Below are 24,054 nucleotides of genomic sequence, written 5' to 3'. Positions count from 1 at the left end.
TGGCGCGGCTGCGATGGCAGCCCCCAACGCGACACTGTTAGCTCGACGTTTCATGTTAACCAGCCTGTAAACATGTAATTAAAAAAACTATATTCCTGCGTGGCACTTTGGGAAGCAAGGACCTCTGTAACCGTCCTCCTCTTCGCCCGACACATGGCGGTTGTACCAAAATGACGCCTCAGCGTGGCGAGCGGGAGCGCGACCGGCCACGGCGGCGCTCGTGCTCTGGCCGGCGGAAAGTGACTGCGATAGCCTGCAAGCCTGCACATACGGCCTCTCTCAGCAATGTACGGCCTGCCCGCATCTCCTAAAGCAGGACCTCCTTAAAAGTGTCCTCCCTGACGTCACGTGCCTCCTCCCCCCTTGCGGCTTGCTCTTCGCCCCGTTCTAATGCTTCCAAGGAGGCCACCATCCTGTCACGGTGGGAGTACGCGGCCCGGCGACGGACCTGACGCTGTTGAGCGGCCCGGGGGGTGCGACTCAAACCATCGTCGCCGCCCAACAGGCTGGAGGGGCTGACAGGCGTTTGAAGTCTTGTTGGGTGGCGCTGGCGGGGCTGGGTGTCCGTTGGCTCAGAGGAGCGACCAGAGCCAGAGGATGAGGATAATGAAGGAGCCGATCATGAGGCACGGGCTGAGAGCTGGGACGAGGCACGGATGGGCTGGGACGAGGTGCGGATGGGCCGGGATGAGGTGCGGATGGACTGAGATGAAATGCGGATGGGCCGGGACGAGGCGCGGACGGACTGGGACGAGGTGTTGATGAAATGTGATGAGATGCGTATGGACCGGGATGAGGCGCGGATGGGCCGGGACAAAACGTGGGTGGACTGGGACGAGACGTGGATGGGCCGAGGCGAAGTGTGGATGGACCGGGATGAGACGCTGATGGACCAGGCTAGGGCGTGGGTTGAGGTGTTAGTTGATCGGGATGGGCCGTGGACGAGCCGGGATGTGGTGTGGACGGGCCGCGGTGAGATGGAGCCTGGGATGTGGAAATGCCGGGGTGTGATGGGGGCAGAGATATGGAAGAGCGGGAACTGGGTGCAGTGGATGAACTCCGAGGCGACGATGGGACGAAGGCAATTGGGAGCGACTCCAGTGACGCGGGTCGGCTAATCACTTCTGAGATGATGGCATCAGCGTCACCCTCCCCCAGAAACGGCACGTCTTCGGCGATGGTCGACGTGTCGTCGGTGTTGAGGAGGGGCGCGATCCCTTGGCCACAGAAGATGACGACTGGATCCCCGAAAATCACAGTGCAACACAAAAGGCATATAAATGGCATAAGATGAAGTTGATCGCAAATACTACAAACCGGATAAAAAACACCTGATCTTCTACCCATTTGGTTTGGTAAAATAGCATCCGTCCGAAACCAACCGCAAGAAACTGCTAATTTATGGAAACTCAACTACGGTGGCCACCATACGCCCAAAATGTTGCAGTCAGGTAGTGCTCATGCGCCGAGGGGTTCACCCATCTGACGCGCTCAACACGGTTCGCGGAAAACAGGTGATTGGGTTACTGCGTATCATCACCTCCTGGAGGTAGGCCCCGCTCTCCCGGGTGGCACTTGATGTTGAGACCGTCAAAGGCTTCAAGGGTGGCCCGACCAGCGTGACACGTTAGCTTGCGGGATGAGAACATCACACGAATATAAGGGCGCGCGTGCTCTGATTCTCTCACCGTGCGATGCGTCCTCCGCTTGCCCGAACGCCAATTCCACTGCCGCTGCGGCCACGTTGGCCGCTGGTCGTCCTCCCAGGAGCTCCTGGGGGATGTCTTTGTTGGCAAGGTCTTGTGCTCCGGCTCCGGACCGACCCTGCCCCTTCTTAAAGTTGTTGTACTTGTTTCTTATGGCCTTCAGCTTGTTTCTGCACATCTCAGGTGGACGGTCGTAGCCCTTCTCTGCCAAGGACTCAGATATGCATTGGAATACCTGAAAAAGGACAGTACATCCAATGTGGTTAGCATAAATATGCCTAACTGTGTTCAATCTTTTGCTTATCTTTTGGGTTATCATTCACCTTCAGCACTTTTGGCAATGCTCTTACACTTTGCACATCTTACACCATGCATAAAAGGCATGGCCTATGAAATGGTCTGTCACAGCCTGTGAAAGACCAAGTGACAATCAGCAAAGGGTCAGTTGAAATTTTTGCTCACTTCATTTGACATTTAGAGGTTTGATGCATGCTGAGCCAATGTGAATAGAGTCTCACTCAACAAAATAAAAAAAATTCTTTGTATGGCTATCCTCCTAACCATGACTTTCATTTGACCTTCAGAGTAAAGCCACAGCCTTAAGCCAGGCACAGGTAAATGGCCTGGGTCATGCGCATTACTCCTGTAAGCTTCCTTTGGCTCAGCATTCAAAACTAGCCATGCGTGCCCAATGTTATATTATGCAAGCTATGTATACGACAAGACACCTCTGCAATCCTAAGACACAGTTGCCAATGATGTGCTTAATTTCACTTGTCTCAGTGATAATTGCTCGTTACAATTGGTTTTATTTTCTTCTATTTCATGACGTTCCATTTTGGCAACAATCAACAGTGGTCGTCAACAGAGGTAACAAGGTGGTGGGCTTTAAGAAATCATTTAAAAAACTGGGCCAAAGAAATCGCCACTTCTCTACAAAACTGTTATGAGACTAACAGCAGAGCATGGTGATACAATTTGGGGGCCTTTGTTGATAGAGGACCAGGAGCTGATGAGTGTAGAGAAAAACTACCTGACTAATCCCAAATATCAGTCATTTACATTGCAAAGGAAAGTCAAAGAAGCTAAAGCACCAATCCCCGCACTGCAAGAAAATGAAGGGTGATATGATCACAGCACATCAAATCCTGTGGGAAACAGCTCGAGGAAAGACCAGTAAGCAGCCATTCCCTAAAATAAGTTAAAACACAGACATTGAAAGTTTTAAGACATCACAGCTCTAGCAGCAAGGTGATCAAGAAATGGAACAGACTCCGACAGGCACCACCAGTCAGTGTCCTAGAACTGCCGACTTTGGGTGTAAAACAACACCCTATGGGGAGGAATTGTTCGCTCCTTTTCCCCATATTTCAGGTGATTTTTTTCACTCCCGCCTGACATTGTCCAATCGCACATGCCAAACCCCTATTTCCCTTTCTGAGGTTTTCATATGTCATCCAAAGCCAAGCTCACTTGAAACCACCAGGCATAGACGAGGCTCCACAGAACCTGGACACCTATGGATATGTCCTGCCTCACCTACATCTGAATCATGTGTATGTATGCACAGAGCAAGGGTGCCAGGTACCTCCAAGCCCAACAACCCCAGCGATTCCAGCGGCTTGCATGCATTCAGTTTGGTTTGTTTACAAAATGCATTTTAATCAGCAGCTGTGTGCCAACTGCAAGGTTTTCACGCATCCCCTATTTTTTCGTTTCACTACCACATCACGAAAGCAGATCCTGGTGCAAACACCAGCAAGGCCTGGTAGAGAATTTTACTCCACGTATTTCTTTTTCCCAGAGGAAACTTGACCACTAAATTGCATCACTCCCGAAATGCAGGAGTGAAGGATTCAAGTAATGTCTTCCAAATTAAGTTGACGAGATGAATATCACCATTTGGGCACTTATTTTAACACATTTTAAGTCAAATCAGCTGATTACAAAATTTTGCCAGAAAGGTATAACTCTTTATCTTTATTTGACTACTTATATTTTCTGGGTATCATACGAGTGTGATACCGCTTTATTCTTCCTTTCTTTTGGATTGTCTTTAGAGGTACCATCTGTTGCTTAAAATGTTGACCAATTTGTCTGCAAGATTCTGCAACTACAAACTTGTACGCATTTCACACATAAATTGGATTAATTCGCCAGCCGCCCAAATATGCCTGCTATGCACCAAGGAGTGAACAATTCACAGTGAATCAAGGAGACGATTTGAAGCACGGAGCTTATTTTTACCGCCATTTTTTCCCCGTTAAACCCTCGTTTAACCGTTTTCTTGGCTCATGGCGGAGCTCAATAATGATAAATGTAAGCCTTTCGACCGTGTAACTCATCAGGCTACCTGACAAGGCCATCTTAATGCTGCCATGCACAGTTTTGGGACAGACCTGACGCAGCTAATACAGGAGTGCTTGATGGCGAAATTATCCTCTCTGGAGATGCTTATCATGCACACCTCTTAGTTGTTTCGCATTTTAATCCCGTAGGTTGGTGGACATGATTTATATTTATATTTGGGGGGGGGGGGTGAGTGGGATGACTCTGTCTGCCAGCAGCCATGCAAAAGGTACTGACTCTTTGTCCTGGGGGAGCAGGAAGAAGCCAATAAGCCTCCTGTGATCCAAGAAACTGCTTACCTTACCGGCTTTTAACACATGATTAGTAGCCAGAGTTACCCATTTTCTGTTTCAATCAATCGAGTTTTGTCATAAGACACATTATGATGCTACAAGGCATGCAATGGGCTTATTTGTTCCGCATTCTTGATTAGTTGCCCCAAATTTATTGAAGTGGTCCTTCATGGCTGCTTTAACCAGATGTTTTCTATAGTTGTCATGGTTTGCTGGCTGGCAAATGATTGTACTGTATATCTGCACTATTTTTTTTAACACAGGGATACTCTAAGCTGCATAGCAATGTTTATATGGGTTAAATATTAGTATGTAACAAATAGTCAGACCATCTCATTTAAGATGTGAAGCCAATATGTCAAACTTTGGCATTATATATATGAATAAAGAAGCCTAACTAGTTGCCTTTGCTGCAGCTGAAAAGGCAAGCAGCAATACTGGCATGGTCATCTAAAAGTTATGTTGCTTTTGGAGAAATGAGATTGTTTTGTGGAGCATACCCATTATTGCCCTTGACATAGGTTAACCATGGCAATCAAAATAAGTTGCTCCAAGTTATTTCAAGCATTCTGATTTGTGTGTTGTCAACTTTGTCTGATGTCAACAAGCATACACAAATAAACTGAATAAAAATGCAAGTTGAAACCAGCCAAAAATTAGCTAAATCATGTTTTTATCACGAGTGCTGTTGTCAGCAGATAGGTGAGTTGAGATGATGTACAACACATGGGCTACTTTAAGTTAGGTTAAGTTGGTTAAGTGCATGGCAAGCGGCAACAGGAATTGTGCAAGAATCAGTAACTCATAACTGCTGCTGTGATACAAACAGGTTAGACAGGATGAGATGAAGTAAGGCCTCTTTACATTAGGCATAGTTAGGCTACTTTCACGGGATAAGCACTGGTATTTTGTAAGAAACAGTGGCAAAATGTTTGTTTTCCCTCAGCCCATCTTAACGAAAGCCAGAGGCATGTCTATTGTGTTTGACTTGGTAATGAGCTGATGTGTAGGATTTCAAGGTTTTTTTTGTTTGAGTGTTTTATGCTTGTTCAGTTTTCTGTTATTTTGCCACTGAATTCCTTTGCATTGTTTTGTGTTTAAGTGCTGTGGAAGGTAAGTGCAAAGTACAGCATCAAATTATTGGTGCTAATAATTGCTCATGCTCATAACACTGTCATGAAATTACTATGCTTTAATGTATTCTGCTTCACTTTAACGGCTTAAGATGTTAAAAACCAAAAAGTTTCGTCAGGTTTGTGATTTTGCGTCCATGCCAACTTGAAATCGATGTTTTTGTTAGCTGAAGCATCAGTCACGAGCTCATAAGTTCCATTTTTGTGAACTGATTTTTTCACTCCTGCACGGTCTTTTTGCGATGAAATTTTTCACTCCCACCCTAGTTCAAAAGCAATTCTAGCTGCCTGCCACCAGTGACTGAGCCAACAGGTGCAAGATACAGGAAAAGGGGTGTAAGACACAATACAATGTATATTACATATCACTTGCTTTGCGTAAGCCAGTTTCAACAAGCTTACAAAAATGATTGATAGTGCTGATGAATTTTTCAACAGACTGGCTTGCCCCCAGTACAGGCATGCTTTGCATAGACGACTCATGACTATTGTCAACCAAGGGTATTGTTAAAAGACTCCAGGATGCATTTCAAAACTGATGACACAGTTGTTTCCCCATCCTGGAACCAAGTCACATGACCCAAATGAATTTGGACTAATACAGCTTAGCTGCAGTCCTGAATACAAATCAATGAAGGTGGTCTTTGATCATTTCACAACATTACTATGACTTTAAGGAGCCTACCACAATAGGAGCAATGCACACTATGTTTAAATGCGCATCAGGATGCCAAAATTACCCTGCATGATGTAACCTTGTGTTGCAAGCAGCACATACTGATGTACATGCCACATCATAATATCGCTCCAAGACGTTAGCACATCCCTTCCAAATGGTACCATTGAGTCTACATGACCACAGTAGATGGAACAACCCGAAACCACCAACCTGCTTAAGTTTTGTACCTATCAACATCTGTGCGAACTATTAAGCTATTGCTAAAATATGCAATAGCTTAATAGCTTGCACAAATGTTGTATATCGTGTGCGTGAGTGCATGTGCATGCCACATGACCATACTAACCTGTACTTTGCGCACTTTTCTCCCATCGATGGCCGACAGAAGCTCCTTCTCCTGAACAATGGCCAGCATCACCCGCTCTTCTTGCAGCGTCCAATGGCGCATGATTTGTAACTTCGATAAAGCACCTTTACACAAGCGGGTTAAGACAAAAAACTAATTCACACACAAAAAAGGCATGAAACGCCGTTGATCGCAGCCCAAAGTCCCCCCTCTAGCTCGTCGCGCCAACCCGAAATCCGTGACAAAGCGGCCGAAAGGCGCGATGAGGACATGTACAATTTACAAAACGCACTTTCGTCTAAGAATAGCTCAGATTAAAATTGTAGCTTAATTAATGGATTTATCTGACTTCAGTAAGCTTTTTTTCTTCTTTGTACTCTTTTGTGACCTATTGTCAAATTTAAGCAATTTTCCTCAAAACATGCATAAAAACACCAGCGGAACGCATCATTATTTGTGGGGATCTAGGCGAACCGTAAATTTCCTCTACCACCGTCGTAAATTTACGATACGATTTGTGGCTGGCGCGGCGTCGCTGAAGCCTGTTGACACGAGCAGAAACTGCGCCGTTTTTCCAATCGTCGCAAAATCGTCAGTTTGGTTGACTCATGTGAACGGGGTATTTGTCTGATTTGGTTTTGTTACTGCCGACACACCCTACTGCACAGGTTTACTCGGTTTTTGAGTGGAACGGTTCAGTTTTTTTCTCTAGAATGTTGGGATCGCGCAGGATTGCATCAAAATTTCGGAACAAGTCTTTCATCTGGAGCCACGTGCAATTACTTTCTGGGTTCCGCTAAAAGAAGGATTCACTGTCCCGGTTACGAGACGTCCTGCAGCGGTTAGAGTGATTTTGTCGTTGCCACTGCAATCCTGATAAATGCGATCCACATCAGTCATCCATTGATACAAATTTCCAGCGTTTAGACCGTTAAAGTGCGCACAACCAGTGATGACGGAGCTTATGTTCAAAAGTTCATACAGATTTTTTAGGCCTTTTGACACATTGCGTGATAATTCTGCCGAATGCAAAAGTTCCTCCGGTAACAGGATCTCCTGAAGTGCGTGAGCCATGGTGTTCAAGGGGACTGCGAGATGGCAAAAAAAAAATAGTCAGGACTGTACCTTACTGGTGGAGAGTAGCCTGATGTATCATCGGGGATCACCAGTCCTGGCCCTCGTGCCCGTAGATGGGATGCTGCGCGTCGGGCTCGGTTGCAGCGTCCGCGAACTGCGTCGTTTCCTCTGTCGTGATGTCGGGAGTTGCAGTGTTTGCTTGATCGGCAGAGGCAGATGCAGCGCTTGCCTGATCAGCAGAGGAGGAGATGCTCGGGGTCTTCCGCGTTTTGTAAGCAGCGGGAAGTCGGCGGCTGCGCTCGCTTGTTGTTTCTTTCACAGGCGGTGAGATCGTGCAATTTGAGGACCGTCTGGCTCCCGTTTTGACGCAAATGGAGTTTCTTCTTACGATGCAGTTCTTCTGTTCCCCTCTGTAGTATCTTCACTGGTCAACGAAACTTGAGGAGCTTGATTGTCCGGGTGGTATAGATTAGCATTTCGAGCTGTTGGATATATGTCGCGCAGCGACGTTGGACTTTTTGATAATGTTTTTCTATCAACTTTCCGGGTCTGCTGCTGAAGGGTTTACTGAGGAAAACTCACAGCAGCGATCGAGGCATGGAAGGCAGGAACAACGGTGGTATGCGAAACAGGAAGTGATGATGTGGTCGCAGTTACAAGTATGGCAAATGGCACACAACAAACACAAATTACGCTTGTTTGGATTGTGGCTAGCATAAAAGTGCTGGCGTTTCTTTCTCCTGTTCTGCAGATACAAGCAATGGTAAGAACAGAGCTTTTTCAAAATATCGCCTTAATCAGTGGCGAAACTCTCCTTCAATATCTTCCAGCAGGTGCATGTGCCAAATGCCAAAAATCCAACTCCTTTCCGGTGATCCAGCGACTTGTATGACTCGCGTGGATCGAAACCTGTACTTCAGTGGCCGTACCTTGGTTTCAGTCGAGCAGCCGGTTCGGCACTGAAGATCTGCTTGGTCTTAATCCGGGCCACGGCACCAATGGCACGCTTCATCTTTGCGATCAGCGTTTTTCCCCTCATTGCTCATTAAAATATAAATTTGAGAGTTGTCTACATTCGGCCACACCCCGGGGCCGCGGGGCGTTGGCGGGCGACCTCCCATCTCAGGGGAGGGAGCGCTCCAGAACGCTCTACTGTGCGCAACTCTAGTGCATACGTGCTTACGTAACGAGGCAGCAGAAACGCCTTATGAAGCACGGCAGTTAGGTTATGTGATAAAATGAACAACCCTCACACCAATTATGAAGGGACGGCAAGGTATAAATCGGGTACCCGAATAGCGAGCACAGGCAGGCAGATAATAGGATCAACTACGAAGCAAACAAGTTGTTACAGCACAGCGATACACGTACACGTTACAACGCACGCACTCACACACACGCACGCACGCACACACACACACACACACACACACACACACACACACACACACACACACACATATATATATATATATATATATATATATATATATATATATATATATATATATATATATATATATATATATGTATCTATCAGCGTGCAGCCCCGGGTGTTAGGTTGCATTTTTTAAGGTGAACAACTGTCCCCGCCCCAACGATAAGTTTGTCCCCAACCTTCTGGGAGCTAAGTAGGTACAAGCAGGACATTACATGTAGCAGACAGATAAGTCTAATATCAACTAAATAATCTCATCTTGAAGAAGGGTTCTACTTTTTTTGTCACAGACAAATGAAGCAAAGAAAATGCAATTTGTAACGCCACCTTCTGCTAAGTACAGCTGACTAAACTAAATATACTTCTACGACTGCACATTGCTCTCCTGTTTACTTGAGTGTTTTCTGCTTTGCCTGCATGCTTCACATTATTAATTACACGATTAGTATGTTTTGTTGACTCTGGCCTAATTTTTGCTATTGTCTGAGTGTTTGTTTAATTCTTCAGAGATGTTCAGTTTCTACAGGCTGCAGCTTGTCTGATTATTGTGCCACGATGTCTTATCGAAACAGGAAAACAAATTGGTCGAAAATAAGCCCCCAAACATGTGAACATGTGATAAACGGTCTACGTTTGGAAGGACCCTTGAAGTTTAAGAAGCCTCGAAATTTAATTTCACCGGTTCGTGGTGTGGTGTATCAGTAGCGCAGGCAGGATGGCGGGCCCGAAAAGCCGGCCGGAGCTCCCATTTAGGGGTTCCGGCCCGCATGGCCGGGCACTCCAATGCCAACCAGAGGGCCCTGCGCGCTGATAAGGGGCCCACTGAGTCCATTAGGGTATATATTTGGGTCAGGCACCACCAGCAACGCACAGCTGGCTTGGTGGTGGCATGGGGCTGAGGGTCAATTTCCCAAGCAGGTGCAAAGCCGGGGCCAACGATTTACATTTCTCAGGCTCCACAGCGCGTAACAGAGGCACTGTGTCGTCAAGGGGCCCCGCGTCGGCCAGAGACCGTGTTCGAGGAGGTCCGAAGAGCCTATGTGGGGGGGGGGGGGGGCAAGGGGTCCCACGATTAAGGGCCTGATTGGAGAATCTAAGGGCGTAATGGGCTGGTCGGAGTCTTATTCAGGGGCCAGACCTGCGAAAACAGACCCTCAAGTAACGGTCAGAGGGCCCTTTGCGGTGGTCGGGAGCACCCTGAGTCGATATGGGCCTATATGTTGGTCAGACACCACCAGTACCGTACAGTCGGCTCCGTGTCGGTATTGGCCTGAGGGCTCACATACCAATCAGCTGCGAAGGCGGGACCAGTGAGTTACACTGGTCTGAGCCTCTGTACCTTTTCAGGCCCCAGTGCCTAACAAGAGGTCCTGTGCCCGCAAGAGGTCTCGCGCCGACCAAGGGCAGTGTTCGATGAGACCCGAAGAAGGGCCCGAGTGGCCCACCGAAACCGACGATCAAAGGCCCGGTTGGAGGGTATAGCGACCCAAAGGACGGGCTGCAGATTACATAAAGAATCGCGGCCCGTAGGGTAGCAACCTGAAATATCAGTCAGAGGTCCTCTTGCAACCCTTTCAGCAACCTCTGAGACAATGCGGGTGTCTAAGTCGGTCAGAGACCACAAACATCGAATAGTCGGCTCCATGTCCGTCTGAACCCCGAGACCAATTATCCAAGCAGAAACGAGGCTGGGGTCCGCAATTTGCAGTGTTCGGGGTCCCTCAAACAATGAGTGGCTTGTTTTTCGATTAGGGGTCGCCGTGTTGAACAGGGGTTCTGTGGCGGCAAGTGGCCCGAGTCGGAACGGTATTTGGAGAGGGGGGGGGGGCCGAAGAGTGGCCGAATGGTCTCTCGAGACCAAAGATCAAGAGCCCGATAGGATGGCTGAAGGGTACGAAGGCTGGCTATAGGTCACATGAAGGACCCCTGCCCATAGGACGGTGATCTCATGAGGACCCCTGAGACAGAACGTTCCTCTATTTCAACCAGGGATCATGAACAACGAACAGTCGGTTCCGCGTTGATCTAATTTTTTTTTTTTTGGGGGGGGGGGCATTTCCCAAGCAGGAACAAGGCCGGGCCAGCGATTTACCTTTGTGAGGCTCCTGTATTGTTCAGGGGCTCACAGTGCCTAACAGGGAATTGCGTGTCAACAAGGGGCCTCGATTTGGTCAGAAGAAGATTTGGTCGGAAGAAGATTTGGTCAAAAGGAACGGGGACGGGAGCCCGAAGGTAAGAGAGTCTCCTGCGTTGGTCGGGGCCCCCTGGCAACTGATAGTAACATAAGAACTTATGATGAGTGCTCACGTTGAGGTCATAGAAGAGTCCTGTGCCAGTCAAGACCCCAAGCACCGATGAGTGGGCGCTCCAATCCTATTCCAGCATGGGGCCGTTAAGCCCAAGTGGAGTCTATGTGCCAATTATTTGACCACCTACGGTGACCAGGGGTGTTGTCGCGTCAATGACGGTTCATGCGTTGATCCGGGGTAAATTGCGCGGCTTAGAAGGCCTTTCGCGTCAGGGAGCGGACCAATGAGATATGATGTATCCCTCTAAGGGCCTCCGGATCAGCCAGAAGATGCCGCGCCGTGTGGCCAGAATGACGGCCGGAAAATACACTGCGGTGAGACAGAATGGCCCTGCAGCCCCTGCGCCCCGTTGTGTTATACTCAGTTGGACCCCTTTACCAGAAATAAGGGTCCCCATTAATTTTGAATGGAAAGGGTCGGAATGAGTCCAAAACGCACGAGGTCATCCCATGTTTCCCTGAGAAGGTTAATTATTTCGCAGAACCGACTAGTGAAACAAGTACCATCAAAAGTGTGAGCCTGCGCGTCGGGTGCTGCTAGTGTAATGGTTAACGCGCCTGGGTTCACCACTGCACATCTGGGAAACCACAGTTTCGGGGTTTGACTCCCCACGGTGCCCACCTTTCCCGCCAGACCGAGAGGCTGGCGGCGCTGTGCAGGCCAGCCGCGCAGCTGAGTGCGTCATAAAACTCCATTGACACGCCGTAATCTCTGGAAAGGAGCAAGGATAGCGATGGTTGGGTCACAGTTTTCGCGAAACTGAACGGCGTTGGTCACTGCAAGCAACACCAGCGGGCGGGAATTTTTACGACTGGGTGCATGTCCTCTAAACAGATTAATTGTTACGGCAAGACGGAAATGGAGATTTTACCCTACTCTTCCGGTTCCACCACCAGATTCGGGGACCGCTTTGCGATGCTGTAAAGACCATACATTATAGGCATCAGTCTAAAGACCACAAAGGTGAAATATATCCTTTAAATGTCTCAAAATGTCGATTTAATAACTAAAAGCCTACAAAGGTGCCACTTACAGATGCGCTACCATTGTTGTTCATTCGTTGGCCACGGCTTAGTGTTAGCCACGGGGCCGACGCTGCACTGCGTAGGGAAATTGCAACGCCTGGCGTCGAGTTTTTTTTTGGTTCTAAGACATAGAAGCGCGCAAGCTCAAAACTACGTTGTGTAGTTTGTACCTCTAATGAGTTCTGACTGAATGTTCAACGTACCCAGACAAACATGGCCGAGCCATGTTAATATAAATTGTTTACCTTTTTATGTTCAGTGCACATTCGCGGAACCTTTGCTATCTCTGTGCATCCCAGCTAAAAATTCGCACACAATTTCTGAGTTTTGTCCGTTTAATAGAGATCAATGGGCCACTGTGAAATGAGGAGCGCTGGCGATTTATTTCATGAGGTTGTTTAATGCATGATTTTGTCTGTAAATGTTCTGTTCACTTAAGCCAGAATTAATCTCACGGTTGAGTCTGGCCGATATTTCTGTTATAGAGGGTAATTATGGGTAATGTTTGCGTATATATATGCATACATATATATGTATATAGAAAATGTTTATATATATATATATATATATATATATATATATATATATATAGGCATGTCTTCGACAACAAATTGGCATATCATGCGACTTTTTTGGGGGGGGTTGGCCACTTACTATAAGAAGATTTTACTATTTGTCAATACGCCAAATTTTACTATTTGTCAACCCTGTGCCCCCCTTGGCAAGGTTCTACCTGTGCCTCTGCTATGTATTCAAATTCGTTCTTCTTACATTTATAAACTGCACTGGTGACGCATACTCCCAGACCACTAAACGTTCGAATTGACATCCTAAAACGCTTCAAGGTTCCTCTATCAGAGACATCATCGTTTTCGCCCGCCCGCTGGGCGCCGTCCAGTGTTAGCCGCCGGCCGACGCCGCGCGGCCTTAAGAGACGGCCCCGTCGGACGTCGGGATTTTTGTTCGAGGACTTGCGTGCGCGCATAGTCAAAACCGTTATCTAGTTTTTTCATTACACGATTCTGAACAAAGGTCGAAAATTCCCAGACGAACATGGGTTACAATTGTAATGCAACTTTATGACCCCATTGTGATCTACAGTCTACGTTTACTATCACCTACGTTCACTATCATCTTTGTTCACAATACTCTGTAAAGCTTTGAAAAAATTCGGCGCTGTGTGCCATCGGCTCAGAAAAAAACCTGCCGCACTGAACTGAAAAAGTTCACCAAACGAGATTGAGGATAAATCGGGAGTGCGATGAACTGGAAGTGTCCGCACAGTGGTTCTCAATATATCTCAAGTTTTGGAGGTATACGCCACACTGTAAAATGACAGTTTGTTTTGAGCTCTTACCAGAAATAATATATCACAAAAGCCAGCTTTGTCCGCAGGTAAGCAAGGTATTGGAAACATTACAGCTCGGTGTAAGTCAAGTCCCCTGACGCAGTAGACACCCCGCTTGCCAAATGGTTTGCAGTACGCTTTGATGTCAAAGGAGAGGTGCCGTGCAGTCCCGTCGCACGGACGACGCGGCGCCCTCTCTAGTCCCGCGACTCTTGGAGCCATTTGGAGATGGCAGCGTCCATCTCTTTTACGCTTGCAGTTGTAGTTGCCGGTCTTCTTAATGACGACTGAAAAATGACAACTCAGCAGCCTATGGTAGAGGTGTTTACTTGGTGCACGATTGTCCTTCTGAACTATACCTGAAGCCGAGTATCTTTTTAGTTCTGCTGCTTTTGACCGATAAACCACTGTTTTAAACTTCAGTTCTTCTTAACGGAAAACCACTTACTTTTGCTTGGTCAGTTACAACAAGCTAGTGGGGTCAAAATAGCCTGTAACCCAAATTAACGGCAACATGTTTTGAGTGACTTGCTGAGAAAGCTCAGGTCAGTAGCTCTACCAAACATCAACAGGAAAGGTCATTCAACATTCATGACATTATCACAAATGAAGAAATTAGTGCGATCACTTTCTCATACTGGATCGCAATCATACAATACAGTAAAGAAAGAAAAACGAGATTGCCATGTCTAGATACGTGCGCTAAAGAGTAACAAGCAATGCGTCAAATCGAATACGTTATTTATACAAAAAATATCACTTTTGGTGCCTTAAAGGGGCATATCCTTCAACAATCGGCCATACATTGAACCGATTTTCTCGCCACAATGCCGTACAATGCTGTGCCAGGGACAGTTTAAATGCCTGGGGGCAGATGTTGTTTTCTGGGTCGGCGATATCTGTTGAATTGGCCCCCATATGTGCTTAGCCATATGTAACTGAAAGTTACCACACTGGAAAATGAGTGCACATGGCATTTACTGAAGTGAATGATTTAGCTAACCGGCCACTTTTGAAAGTAAGATAGCACATCATAGCGCATGGAATACGCCATGGTACACACAAACGCTGTCGTTGTCGCTTGGCTTTCGCGACCGTTGCGAAACACCGACGATCAGCCGGATGTAATGCCAACCACCACAGGAATAGTCCCCAACCGACGACACGTGACTAATAAACCCCGACTTTCGCCTCATCACCATACACGTCACCCCAGAGACAGCTCCGGCCATTTGAGGGGGGGGGGGGGGGGGGCACACCACCTGGTTTTACCCGCAGACCGTTTATGGATAGCATTCAGTAATGTAGCGTTGCAAGGGGGCTGCTCACTGTGGACAACATCGAATGCAACTTTTGCGTCGCTTTCAGAGTACCATTTACAGTCTATTTTGTGGACCTAATGACTACCGATGGGTTTCGCTGCTGTTCATCCCAATTTTCGTGGATTTCAAATCTGGTGCCAATCAAGACCCCTGCCTAATGATGCTATTGTGGAGATGGCTTATCTTTCTCCGCCATGTCAGCTCGGTCATATACTATGCCAGTTTGCAAATGTTGGGAGACCTCTCGAAGCATGACACTCGAATCTGGACAATAAGTCGACTGCAAGATCCCGCAGCTCTTTAAAGTTACAGACAAAACTGTAGCGTTAAAGCCTGCTTCCATCCAGCCGCAGAGAGTGCGGGTCTATGATTCGAAGTCTGACTGGACTGAATTCACCATGGGCGCCCCTCAAAGATTGGTGCTTGGGCCAATCCTGCTCATTATTTTTACTAACGGTTTGCCAGAAGTGCGAGGTGCGGTCAGGATGTTTACGGATGATGCTAAGGTACACTGTAGTGTTCCAAGGCCACTGGCCGCTTTTCCCCTCCATGTTGTCGTCGATGGTCTGGTCAAATGGTCGGAGGAGTACGATTGCTTCCATTCCATGCATCAATGTGTACAGTAATGCACATCAGCACCTGCAACCCGCGACTGACCTTCCTCCTGATCGGCGCCGCAATCGCAGTCGTGCCCACTGAAAATTACCCTTGAATTTTCGTGGGTACTCATGCAGTCTCATGCTCCACATGCCGACGGCGGAGGTAGTTTCTATGGCCAACCAGATGCTGTCAGTCGTGAAACTGGCATTCGCCAACATTAAGATTTTCACGCTGTTGCTGTTGCCAGGGCAACGGCATTCCTGTTTTGGCGCAACCATCCCAGGGTGAATGACACAAACACCTCAGGTGTTCGGAAAGCTGGATCAGGAGCGGCTGGAACGGCTTCAGTGATGAGCTACGCATCTTGTCCGAAAAGTAAGACGCCGAAAATATCCTGAGACGCTCAGACGCTATAAAATATGCCCAGCCGGTGCCCCGATAAACTGCTGGCTTGGGGGGAGGAAGTCGGCGCAGCAAGAGTCTTGGTAAGGTGGATGAGAGATAACAGTTTTCCTCTTATTAAGGATGGCCACCTCCCAAGAAATCCCCGGATGTGATCCATATGATTTGGAGGGGCGGAATTTTCTTTGTTTTGTTTTACTGTGTACCTCTTTTACTGAAACAAAAGCCAGAAGACACCGACAGATGCAATTCCGTTCGCGTTTTGAGTCAATGAACTGGAGAAATCAGGCCCCATTGAGGCGCTAAATGATTGCTTAGAATGAACTGCCAGCGCTATTCATTTTGCATTGGTCCAGTGGATTTTTCTAAGCCGATGGCCCAAAAGGCCTGCACCGGAATTCTTCTGAGTTGTACAGAGCTTTGTGAACGTAAATGATAGTGAGCGTAGATTGTAGATTGAAATAGGGTAAAAAGCTGCATTACAATGGTCCAACCATGTTCGTCTGGGAATGTTCGACTTTTGTTCAGAAGCGAGTAGTGAAAAGAATACAACAGTTTTGGTCATGCGCGCTCACAGGTCTCCGAACAAAAATCCGGACCTCCGACGTTGCTGTCTCCGTAGGTCGCGCGCCGTCGGCCAGCGGCTTACATTAGACGGTGCCCGGTCGACGGGTGAAAACGATAATAAAAGAAGTAACTTAAAACGCTTCAGCATGTCAATTCGTACGTTTAAAAGGCAGTCTGAGGCGCGCTTCACCTGTGCAATCTTTAAATATACATGAGAGAAACAAGTTAGTATACACAGCACCACGAACAGGTGCAGGAATTTGGAGGTGCAACCAGATAACTAAATGTAAAACATCGATGCTCGTGCTGCTGTTGCTGTTCATCTGGTCAGAGGGACTAGATCAAAATTATTCTGATCAAGGTCGGTAAATTTAAAGGCTTCTTCCCAGCATAGGTGGTAAGCCTGCGCCCGGCCGGTTGTCTCAGACAACCGCCCCGGCCGGAGAGGGAGTTTATTTCCCCTCTGGGATCTCCAACTTCCAGACACCGTATGACAAAAACAACGATGGCGTTGTGAAGGTTTTGTCACATCATGATGAGTGCACACAAAATTTGCAATCTTAGGTCAAATGAGGGGTCAGCAGGTGTTAAGAAAGGCAAAAACAGATGAGTGCACACAAAAAGCGTTAAGGGTGTAGAGAGTCCACTTCTGCCAATTTTGTTCCCCCAAAATGGTCAAATCAGATCAGGTCACCGTTCGAAGTTGGGTTACCAGTAGCCCACAAGAACGATACTTTTTCACAACGTGCTTCTGACAGTCTATTTTGTTAGGTGCACCTATGGACCCAAGTATTCCAGACACCAAAATAACATTTTAGGCTGGACCAGGAAGATCTGAAAAGACTTTGGTCAAACCTATAAGTCATCAAAATGAATAAATGAAAAACTTAGCGGGAATGTGTGACCAGTACAACATTTTTTTGTGATTAAAAATAGTGTATTATGTATTTACACGTACTCAAGATCGTGTAACTGTTGTCTACATGACGTCTCCTCGACCCTTGGCAATGTTTTTGTAGCGAACTGAGAACAGATAAGTTGTTACATGACATTGTAAGTTATCAGCTTTACAAACACGATGAGGAGTTGGTTACTCGCGTCGCACTCGTTTATCTATCCTTTCCACTGCTGACAATATATGCCATTGACCTTGGATGAGCTCATATAACCTTGCATGTCATCACATGACCTGTTATAACCTCATTATGCGTTAAAAAATCACAACATGTTTTCAGTGGAGTATTCGAATCCTGCGTCCAAAATTATTTAACAAAATGGCCTATTTTAGGCTAGCCATGTGCTTTGCAGAAGGTGTCCATAGAGACAGGTCACGATTTGGCCAAGGCCATTTGCTCTGCGGTCATATAATGGACGTGCATGTGAGTTAGTACTCTTTCCCTCATGTAAAAACACCACATTTACACAAAAATCCGTAAAAATTGCATTATGAACGAACAACAGCAAAATTGGCCTGACTCCAGATGTCTGACTTCGCATTTTCCAAAATCTGTATTGAAAAACTATAGCTTTTATCATGTTCTTCTACTAGGGCAGGTTTAAACAATGGCAAATAATCCACAAAAGTTATGTGTGCTCACAATTATTAATAGGTTTACCTCTTTGACTTGGTCTAGGTCACTGATGTTGGTATAACAAAACTTGAAATTGGCAGAAAGGATACAAAATTGATAGACAAAAAAGTACTAGATATTTCGTGCTGCTGCAACCCGTGGTCGAAAAACTGTTGGAGGGGAATTCAACTTCCCTCCCCGGCCGGGCGCGGGTTAATAACTTGATCACGTTTTTGTGTGCTAATATTTGACTATTCTGTTATGTCCGGTAAGGTGCCGCGCCATAACAATCGGAATCGCCGCGGTCTGCGGAAAACGAAACATCGCTGCATAATAACAAAACACTCAGACAATAGCACAAAACTAGGCCAGAGACAACAACACATAAAGCACAATCAGCTCAGTCAACTGCACTGAACAGACATGAGGTCGCAAATTGAATTTTCTTTGATTCTTTCGCCTGTGAAAAATTAGTAGAACCATTCTTCTAACTTGAGATATTTTAACTTCCATATCTAACGTCATGTTTGTACTTAGCCTCCGAAGGTTGGGAGGGGCAAGCTCACCGTTGGTGGGGGGGGGGGGGGGAGCAGGCCAGACATTGGTGGATGAAGAGCGGCGGCCCACCCAGAAAAAAGCGACAGCCGTGGGGCCACGGGCAAACTTTTCTCTTTAACGACCAGTGCTTCAGTCACGTGATGTTCAGGGCCATATCTTAAGCTTACAATGAATTTTGGCCGTACCCGGTACTAAAAATGATAAACCAAGCATTCCACTGTGTGGGATGCACTGAGCACTCGGTGTACCTCGCTTTGCTGCGCAAGGTTTCTCGTAGAGCCCCAATCCTGGCACGGACTTGTGCCCAGCTGGTATACAACACGTCTACCAAATGGGGCCAGGCAAGGTCCCAGCTGAAACCCAGCACCTGTCCAGGCCACACCGATGTCCTGATAGTTTACCAACATGTGTTCAGCTGGTGCCCAGCTAAGCCACGAGGCCCGCGGCCCATCAAGCAGATTTTGCAGGGACAATCTGGGGCCGTGCTGGGCAATCTGCTATTCGGCCTGCCCAGTGTGGTCTGCCCGTTTGGGGCCCGGCCGGGGTCGCGATGAAATGCTGGCTGGGCCTGCGTGGGCGAGCTTACTGAGCATCGAGCATGTGCACACAAACAATATCGCATGGTTACTGAAGAGCCAACTCAAATACCAATGCAGTAACAGCATTTAATGCATTGCGGGAGTTTCATCTGCCATAAGTTTGAAATTAAGCGGATGAACGCAGCTCTCTCCCTTTGAGGTAAAATAGGTTAGAACCGTGTCTCCCTAAAGTACAGCTGGCCCGCATTTTGAAACGAGGGGGAAAGAGCATTCTCAACAGAAGGGCATCTGTCTGAGCGTATGTGGGGAAAGGTTGTTCTGAAATGATCAGTGGAGAGTGGTAATTTTGTCTTTGACATTGACTGAAATGCATATGTTTTACCAATGGAATTTTGGTCCGTCGAGATTGTGCGTGTGCGTATGAACGGATTGTGATAGTCACACACACACACACACACACACACACACACACACACACACACACACACACACACACACACACACACACACACACACACACACACACCACACACACACACACACACACACACACACACACACACACACACACACACACACACACACACACACACACACACACACACACACACACACACACACACACACACACACACACACACACACACACACACACACACACACACACACACACACCACACACACACACACACACACACACACACACACACACACACACACACACACACACACACACACACACACACACACACACACACACACACACACACACACACACACACACACACACACCACACACACACACACACACACACACACACACACACACACACACACACACAACACACACACACACACACACACACACACACACACACACACACACACACACACACACACACACACACACACACACACACACACACACACACACACACACACACACACACACACACACACACACACATGTATATATATATATATATATATATATATATATATATATATATATATATATATATATATATATATATATATATTGCAGGCGCAGCATTCGTGTGAATACATTCCCAAACACACTACAAATGATCCAAACATTCAGTTTTCAGCATGATTGAGAGGCGCAACTGCACCCTTCAGCTTAACAAAACATGTGTGTGTTTATACGAAATTGTTTTAAATTGTCAGTTGTCCACCCGTTATTGTTGTGGCTGCGCACATGAGCTTCATATAGTTTGGAGACATTTTCAATGCATCAGTCAGTCGAGGCCAAGAGGCATCTTCCGGGGGCTCTTATTCGTGAATTCTACGGTCTCCTTAGGCTTCTTGGTTTGTAAATCTAGCCAGGGCGATCTGAACCAGGAGCTGAATTCAAGGATGTTTTAATTCAGGTAATGAGTGATGGTTAAATGTTGCGTGACACTCAGAGATCATTTAAGATTCAGCGCCCAGGACCGCCTGGACGGCGCAATAAATCGGAAAGGCCTTAGCCCTTCTCTTCATATTGTCATGCCGTGCGTGCAGTCGTTTCCTCTCTGCATACGTGATCATTAAGCAGGGGGGGGGGGGGGAGGGGCAATTGCTGCCTAGCAATGATTGCGTGAGAGCCGCGGAAAGAACTGTTCATTCTGAAAAGCAATTAGGTTCCTCGCCTTAAAGGAAAGAATGACAGCCTGGAGTTCAAATGATTTGGGAATGTTGCGTAATTCCACGCTTCTATCACCTGGCATTGAAAAATCGTTACATTTCTTCTGTGACCTCGCATCTGTGAACTAACTTCGGTTAGAGCCAAGCGGACTTTTTGAAGCCTCAAGCACATAATACCTTTATGTGGAAATTATGACTCGACTACTGTCAATCGATTGAGCAAACGTCTAACACTGCGCAAAAACCTGAGCTTCACTTGTTTAAAAGCACGTCATCGGTGCGCGTCAAGCAAGCTAGACTGAATTGGGAGGTAACCAGCCGCATAGGGTCTGGTGACTGTGTCACCAGTGATTAAAGAGGAGCGTTCTAATCTTATATGCGTTGTTGAGCCAAAATAGCCATCTTGAAGACCCTTCGGTGCCGTTCACAATCCTCCCATTCTTAAGACGTAAGTTCCTCTAGTGCCTGAGTTACACGCCCGCGAAAATGGGGGAAAGGGTATCGGAGAGAGCACTTCAAAGTCACCTCGGCACTCATGACGTCATAATAACGTCATTTAAACTCTGACATTTTAAAAGCCATGCGGCGATCCAGCCCAAGAAAGATGTCATTATTGAGACGTTCATATCTCGCGTTTGTGACCACGATTTTCAGATATAACGGTCGTCAACTGCCTCTCAATCAATATTATGCAAGGTACGATGACTTTATTAAACCATGACGCATTGGGGAGCATGTTTACTAAGCAGAAAATTGCACCGTCTGGAGTAGACTTTTCCACTTAAAAAGTTTACCAATGGCTACAAGTGAGCTTGTTCCATCACATATGATGTTTACTTCAATGTCTTTAAATACGAAACAGTTCCTTTAACCGTGGAAGAGGCGCACGAGAGTGGCTAAGCCTCGTTATGCCTCATTGCGGCGCTAATGCTAATGGTCATCTAATGGTCTTGCCCGCTAATGGTCATCGAAGCGACAAACCAGAATCATATCAGGCAGACGTAAACCAAACATATTATTACATACCATTGTCCCTGATCGGCAGATGAATAATCAGTTACAAATGGGTACATCAGCTTCCTAGAGTGGTTTAATATCTTAAGAATGGTACCATGTTGTTATGCGTGCTTTCAGAAATATGCCCCTATTTTATCCTAATCCAGAAAAAGCCGACATTCCGACCAAAAATAAAGTCCACAAACTTCCAAATGTTAGAACATTAACAATGATATCATCTTTGCTAACATCTGCGCCTTATTGCCGATTCGGAGACCTGAGTATTTCACTATGGAAGATCGGCACAGGACAAGTGGGAGCAGTCTTTAAGTGGGTTATATTGCCGACGGCCACTTGACAGCAGGGAGGAATCTATGTGAAGCATCCTGCAATCACAGACTCAGCAAACGCTATGGGTTCAGTCGTTAAGACGGTACTGCGTGAAGTCCAAAATTTTTGGGATCGTGTGTTTAGAACCTGGCTGAACCACAAATTATTCTCTGTGTCCTCTATAGGTTATTTGCACTGCTGGCTAACAGCCAATGCCTGCTTTCAGAGCGATGCGACACTCAGCCTTTTGACGGCTTCTTGCAACACTCCGGACATGCTAACACGGGTGTTAACATGGGTGTTAAGCCAGGTCATGCTAACATGGTTGCCAACATCACTGGCCTGGCAAGCACGTCATTGAACTGGGCACGCCGTTAGCTCGAGCAACACTCAATATGATACAATCTGCACGGCAAGATCTTGTGACAATTTCTTCCTGGTGAAAGTAGGTTCCAGCGCCCAAGTGCAAATCTGAGATATTTTTAACATTACGCTGGAATTTATTAACATGGCTTTGTTAAGTCGGGCATATTTAACCTGTTGCCAATCCATATGATGGCTTGGATTCGAGAACACGTTGATCACGCAATGTCGCAAATGATTGAAATTTAACGTGACGGCGTATTGGCCATTTCGGCCTTGAAGGGGTTGGTTTGGAAGCAAAAAACATTCTAGCAATGCTATCGGGCTTTCGGGAATAAGATAAAGACACAATCTGGACACATTTATAACAACCTAGCGTGTGCGTGAGGCCAGAGATGACTATTCATGCCCATGCGACAAAAAGGAGACGGGACTTTGGAGTGTCAGAACCAAAGTGACCACAAAGAATAGCTGATCCTACTCAAGATGGACGGGCCGCCAGTCAGACGAGCTCTCAGTTTGCACGAACGGTGTCCATAACAGTTGGTGGGCGGGTCGTCACGGGTTTCTCGTAAGCACGTTCACGAAAGATGTTGTTTTCAACGAAGACGGCGTAAGAACCCATCCAGGAAATCCCCGAAGGGTTAGCATTGGGAAAGGCAGGATCTCCTTACGGGCAAGGACGGGACCTGCGCGATACTAAGGATGAAGAGCCACTCCAGGCCACAGGGCAACAACGTATCAGCTGTGGCTGTTGTCATGCTCTTTGCTGGCTGAAGCTGGCATGAACAATCCGGGTGGCTCTCACAACATAGAAACGGTGCCCACAAGACGTTGTGGAAGGTGTCACGTGTTTCTCGTGAAGACATTTGTTTGGAATTTTTTTATTTTAAAAAAATTAATGAAAATTTTTGGAAATTGTTGCAAAAAGTTACAGAATGTTGCAAAAGCAGTTAACGGCTAAACAAGGCACCATAAAACTTCAAGGCTACCTCCACTCGTCTCGCAAGCCCGAGAGCCCTCGAAGGCCAATGAAGGAAAAATGAAAACATTGCAAAAAACATTGTTACCCTGCACGCACTCCGTTGCAACGCTGCACACAGCTTACGAGAGAGCTGGCATCACAAAAAGAAATAAACGCTTTTCACACCAATGTCATCAGACAAAGATCTAATATGGTTCACGTCTGAAGTGCACGAAGACCGGGATAAACAGAAGCGAGACCCTTCGGTCCCCGTCAGCCCTACCAAAATAGCCTGTAAATGTCACTCCAGAATCGTGCAAAAGCTGCACACGATGTTACAAACCGCAAAAAAACCTGTTGCAACACTACATGGATGGATTTTAATCCATTATCAGTCGGTGGGCCAGACCATGCCATGCACGGCTCCTGATCCGGTCAGTGCAGTGTTTGATGACCAGGCGGCAGTGAAGTCACGTGTCGCAGGTCTGGGTC

The sequence above is a fragment of the Pollicipes pollicipes genome, unplaced genomic scaffold, assembly GCF_011947565.3.
Source record: "Pollicipes pollicipes isolate AB1234 unplaced genomic scaffold, Ppol_2.1 Scaffold_3087;HRSCAF=3621_pilon_pilon_pilon, whole genome shotgun sequence".
Taxonomy (NCBI): Eukaryota; Metazoa; Arthropoda; class Thecostraca; order Pollicipedomorpha; family Pollicipedidae; genus Pollicipes; species Pollicipes pollicipes.
Note: the sequence above shows the minus strand (reverse complement) of the source record.